Source organism: Gymnodraco acuticeps, unplaced genomic scaffold (assembly GCF_902827175.1).
Source record: "Gymnodraco acuticeps unplaced genomic scaffold, fGymAcu1.1, whole genome shotgun sequence".
NCBI classification, from domain to species: Eukaryota; Metazoa; Chordata; class Actinopteri; order Perciformes; family Bathydraconidae; genus Gymnodraco; species Gymnodraco acuticeps.
Window position 1 is genome coordinate 1,155,035 of NW_022992130.1, and position 6,528 is coordinate 1,161,562.

The 6,528-nt window shown below is 37.9% G+C and overlaps 1 pseudogene; it reads left to right on the forward strand.

The window, feature by feature from the left end:
• Positions 1–729: 729 nt before the first annotated feature.
• LOC117538239 lies at positions 730–3,160 on the forward strand (annotated as a pseudogene).
• Positions 3,161–6,528: the final 3,368 nt, after the last annotated feature.

Genomic DNA, 6,528 nt, shown 5'->3' on the forward strand with positions numbered 1-6,528 from the left:
AGAGACAGGATGTTTTTGAAAATGAACTTGATATGAAGGAGTTTACCATTCAGAAATTTGCCTGAGATGATATTTTTAATAATAAAATGTTATTGATAATTTAATTTTCGTTAATTATAGTCAAGTCAGACACATTTCTGATAATTGAGCAATCAATATAGTCATAAAAAGAAAGAAAAAAGCAGCTTTGTTGAGTATTTGATGCTGAACTAGTGGTGATAGATAGCAAAATGGATATCTTTTGGTTCAGGGATTGAGTGAAAGAAGGAATTTTTAGATTTCACCCTTGGCCCTGTAACACTTCACACATCTCTGACTATTTATAAACATGTATTCATTGAAAAAAATGTGTGTGGTTAATCGGTAATGAAAATAACTGTTAGCCCTGCAGCCTTGAATTCAGCCACTGAGTATATTGGGTGTAATTACTCTGTAATGTCACTGACCTCCTGCAGGGGGCGTTGTTGCTCTAAAAACCATGTCAGCTGGAGAGTCTCAGGACCTTTGCAGCAACTTTGGTACTGACCAGAAAAGTTAATTATTACTAATCTTACAAATATATTTGTTATTCTCTCAATCAGCACATGTATTTCCGCGGTAAACATAAGACCTTCACTTGGTGTTTATTAATTACACTTATATGTTAACATCTTGAACATAATGAAGGTGACATGCTGCACTTTGCACCACACTGAACCTGGTACTGAGGATTCAGATTAACGTGAGCCTTGTTTCACAACGGTCTTTGAGGAATTCCCCTCATGTTACGTTCACATAAGCAAAGCTTTCACCGGGATTGGATTTATCTGAGTTTAGAGGGTTTAAGGGGCTGGTTGCAAACTTCAGATTCCCCTCCACATTATCAGCGAGGCACAGTCTGGTGAGTATCACATTTTTGGTTGAGCTATTGTTATTCAACTAAAGTTTAATTTTAGGCCATTAGAAAGTATATTATGAAATCTAATTGGTATTTTTCTTTTGGTAACATGTTTAGGGCTACAACTATTTAATCAAACTGCAGATTCGTCTTTGGATTCATTAGTTAATCATTGGGTCTATACAATGTTAGAAAATAGTTCCTCAAAGTCCAAGGTGATGTTTTTAAAAACCCATAGATATTCTGTTTCAATGTGACTTTTTATGTGGGTTAGGGTTAACCAACTATTCTATAAATCCATTGATCTTTGCAGCTCTTTATTTCTTGATCATCAAGTAAAACAATTAGCGTAAAAATATGAACAAAGCATGCACCTGTTTTGCTTTGTAAAGATATAAATAACCATGCTTAAGTCATCTAGTACGGTTAAAAGTTCCTGAGATAGAAGCAGTGAGATTTGATTTTTGTTTTGTTTGACATGTTCTCTTTGTAAGGGGGCTGTGGAGCGAGTTTAGGGTCATGGTGAGCGTGACCACGGTCCTGAAGGCGGTGAGCCTGTTTGTTGCAGAGCTCATCAGCTCCGTCACAGACTTGTTCCAGACCAAACCAGCATGGGCCAACCTGGAAGTGCTGGAGGACACAGAACTGAAGTCCACTGGGGGCAGTGAGTGCAAAAGCAGAATCAAACAGAAACTATTTACTTGTACATATGCTGCATCTTTGCACTACAAAGTTGCACATTTTAGCATACAACTCCCTCTTTGTGTTGCTATTCTTCTATCGCAGCTCATGATGAAACCATGGGGAAACCAAATAAGAGTGCATTTTGTACTAAAAGACTGTAACAACTTGATTGTACAAACTGTTTTAACAATCTGAACTTCTTATTGTGGGGATAGAATTAAACAAACCTGCTGTCTTCACAAACAGCACTTAAGACAAAGACTTCTCAAAATATAACTTTCGAGATATGTCTTATCTTTTGAAATTATGATTTCCTGAGATATCCCTTATGAAAAAAAGTCAGTATAATTTAGATTCAAATATACTCTTTTGTCTCTTCAGTCCATGAGCGACACAGGGCCAAATCTCTGTGGGAGAAGACTGGAGCTGTGGTCATGGTTGTACGGCGACCCGGATGATTATTGTGCAGAGAGGTACGAAATAATTTGCCTGTTAGATATCAGTACTCTGTAGTGAATAAGTGATTCATTCATTCCATTTTTGTTCTATCTGTCCTTTCCTCTAGGAAGCTGCTGAGCTGTCCTCTCTGAAGTCCCAGTTGCAGGACCTTGAAGTCCCTCTGTTTGCCGTGGTAAAAGAAAACATTGGCAAAGAGCTGGATTGCTTCAAGAAGTCCTTCACTGGGAAAGTCTACGTGGATCTGCAGGTCTGGTTTTACACACGGCTCTGAAATAATAGGGGAAACACTAAGGGTTACGTAAATTAAGACAATAAGCTACCTTTTTTTTATTCTCATAGAGAAACTTCTACGGGCCTCAACAGAGGTCGATGTTTCTCTCCATGTTCCTGCGTGTTGGCGTGTGGATGAACATTTGGAGAGCCTACAGGAGGGGCTTCAGGGGAAACATAAGAGGTGAAGGACACATCCTGGGTGGAGTCTTCGTCATTGGGCCTGGAGATCAGGTAAGCAGTCATTTACAGAATTTATATTTTAATTAGGTTTTGAATGGGTAAATATTAGTTTTTCTTCTCCTGACAGGGTATCCTACTTGAGCACCGTGAGAAGGAGTTTGGGGATAAAGTAAATTTGCTGGCAGTGCTCACAACAGCCCGCAAAATGCAAGACGACTTGGCAAGATAGGCTTTGAATATGTGGATGAATGGACTGATTGTTGGTGAGCCCTTATGTAATAATGGTTGTTACATGTGGCCATTTGCATGTCTATAATCTCTAACCCAGGAGTTTTCACTACACAACAAAATAGCCTCTAACATGCTGCTCTGTTGACATGGTATATTTAATTGCATTGCCTTTGCTAAAAAGTTAGGAAGTTAAATAATATATATATATATTTAAAATGTGCGACTTTAACTGTTTATTGACCCACTGTCTGCAGTTATTGTCTTGTTTATTGTGAAGATATTTTGTGTGTTTTAATGACGATCTGTTTCTAAACTCTGCTGAGAGAACAGCTCTGATGTTCACACATATCCTCCACATTTAAAAAGACAGTCTTTGCCTGACATAATGGAGATTGAACCTTTGGAGTGATTGAACACATTTTATGTTTACCATGAAATAAAATACCTAACCAGTCATCACTGTCTGTGTGTCGTGTTTTGCCTCGTCTTCTTCTTTTGATGGGTGCCGTCTATTTTATTGATGCTTATATTTCTGCTAAGCAATCCTATCTTATATAAGAAACTGTTTCAAAACAGGAAGCTAACAGGACCGTGACCTGTGCTCTCTCACTCATGTTAAAAGATCCATTCAATGTGAAGTCATGAACCCCTAATTCCCCTAGGTTTTTCCTTATTATTTCTGACATCCACCCAGGGGCGGATCTAGACAAATATTCATGGGGTGGCAAGAGGGTGGCAGGAGATTTTGTGGGGTGGCATCCCCTGGCAGAAGTATATGCTGATTTAAATCGCAATCATATCAATCAATTAGGGGTGTAACGGTACACGTACCCATACTGAAATTATTCGGTATGGGCCCTTTGGTTCGGTACACGTGTGTACCGAACGAATATAGCGTTAAACGTAAAAAATTGAGAACATGAACAACTTTCTGGAAGTAATCTCAGGTATATATCATAGAGCGAGCAAGTCATTTCATTGGACGAGAGGCATGAGAGCTGGTCAGAGGGATGCGTTCAAATTTAGTCAGTCATTTGAGGAACTGTCGAAATGGCGAACGCAGATAAAGTTGAGCTCGAAAATCCTCCAGCATCATTGAAGTCTCCGGTTTGGGAACATTTTGGTTTCGCAGTTACGTACAAGGATGACGGGCAAAGACAGGTGGACCGAACCAAAGCTGTTTGTCGGCATTGTTCAACTAAAATTGGTTACGCGGCTGGCAATACATCAAACTTGCACACTAATTTGAAAAGGCATCACCCGAACGTGAATATCACCGGTACCAAAAAAAAAAGACTGTGCAAACCTAACTCCCGCTAGCATTTAAGCCTCCACCACTCGCAAAAAGTTCAGACCGAGCCAAAGCTATTACAAACGCCAAATATCCTTATGTTGCCGTGTTAGCAAAGCGCTATCTGGCTGTATCTGCTACCTCTGTCCCTAGCGAGAGGGTGTTCTCCACAGCAGGAGACATTGTTAGTGCCAGCAGATCTGCCCTTTCAGCAAGCAATGTGGACAAGTTAATTTTTCTTTAAAAAAACATGAAAATACAATGACAAGCAAGTCATAATGTCAAACTGGCTGCTTAGGTATTAGTACAAATACAGATTATTTCAGTTCATCGAAATGCTGCACCTTAATGTTTATTTTATTATATTTTGTATTTATTTGAGTGAATATTCAGTTTAATAATAATTAAAAACCCAAAACTAATAGTTTATGTTTTGTGAGTACTAGTACAGTAAAGTTCAAATACAGATTATTTCAGTTCATCGAAATGCTGCACCTTAATGTTTATTTTATTATATTTTGTATTTATTTGAATACATTATTCAGTTTAATAATAATTTAAAAAAAATATATATATATTTAGTGTTTTGTGATAATTTTTTCTGCTGTACCGAAAACGTACCGAACCGAACCGTGACCTAAAAACCGAGGTACGTACCGAACCGAAATGTTTGTGAACCGTTACACCCCTACAATCAATGTTAACTTGGAAAGCCACAATATTAATATTTTAACTCAATGACATAGGTGATATTATTGTGGCACATCAGTAAAGCCTTACATATACATATATAAGGTGGCAGACGTAATTTAATGAATTTTAACTGAACAATAACTGAATGAGTTTGTTTCACTCTTAGACCAGCAGGGGTACCAAATCTATGAAGACTGCTGCAATAAGTACATTAATTAACTGTCTCATCGATGTTTGTCTGTATGAATATGATAATATTAACAATCATATTATTCCTATCAGCTGTCAATCACTGTTAATAAATAATAATAATAATACTAATAGATTTAATTTGTTAGCGCTTTTACAGGTGCTCAAAGACGCTTTACAGATATAGTGAAGAACTGGTATGATTCACATATTCATTTAGTATTGAATAAACTATATTTTTTGGAGGAGTTAATGATGAATGTTCATCAAGATGCTTGCTCACCCTCCTTCAAATTTGAAAAACAAGTAATTATATCATTATTGATATACAGTTACAACCTTGACTTTACATCAGAAAGAACAAATATTAAAGAAGTGACTAACTGCATCAGTTAGGCTTAAAAAACGTGTATTCAGCTAAAACATAAACATCGCTGCAGTTATTATCCAGTGGAAAGTCCTTACCTACTGGCCTAGTTAAATCAAAGTGGTTACTTTTTTTTGGCTGGGCAGTGTAGTTTTACACACCGTCTTATTTTACTTTCTCAGGACTTAAAACAGTTTTTTGAGGGCAGAACCCTACAAAGAAAAAAAAAATATACACGCATACAAGGTCATCATCTTAACAGTTTTGTATGCTCATCGAGTCATCCGTGAGCAGAGCAACAAGTTGGCATGCCTATTACAGCTGAATGCGGCGATTACCATCTTGTTCAGCAAAACGCCTCACAAACTTATTAAGATCAACAGCTGTAGTGCGTTTTGATTCATTGCTGAGTACAGCCAAACTTGACATTCTCTTCTCTGTCATTGTAGAACGCAAACACCTCATTCCTTCCGTCTACTTGAGTCCGAAAGGCTTCTCGTTTTGCGCCGTCCCCCCGTTCAAGTGAATTCGCCACCAATCATATTTCCACTCTCGCGCCAGGGGAGGGGTTACAAGACTCGCGTCTTGTGCTGCATTCACTTGCACTCGGACATTAGAGATTTTCTCTCATAAATGTCCGATGAGCCACAACTTTTCTTTCAAAACAAAGATGCCAACTGGGGTGGCAGCTGGGGTGGCAAGGCTATTGTTTAGGGTGGCAGTTGCCACCCCATGCCACCCCGGTAGATCCGCCCCTGCATCCACCCCACAAGCCTGTCTGATGTTTCCCAAACGTTTTCAATGTATTGTTTACTCCACAGAAGCGGTGGAATAAATAGCAGGATTTGATTTTCCCATAACTACTATATTAATAATATTATGTGGTATTGATTTAGAGTCACTGTGATGGACGCTATTACAACATTGAAATGATCTTTTACTAAAATATTTATGTTTAATCAAAACATGGGTTATCTAAAAAGTTGTGCCACACAAGACACTTTAACTATACTTCCTTGCATAATATTCACTTAAATGAGAATGTTAGCACGGAAGTAATGAAAATAGCATTGGTTTTGTGAGCTTCAAACTGAAATGTATTGCTGGTTCCTAAGTGAAACCTTGTGGTAAAAAAAAAAAAGCGAGGGCTGGATGTGACTGCAGACAACTCAGAAATATATTCAATATCCAATAACAGAGAGGAGACTCTGTAACAAGTACAAGTCCTGCATTAAAAATGTTACTCAAGTAATAGTACAAAAGTAATGGCATCAAAATATACAT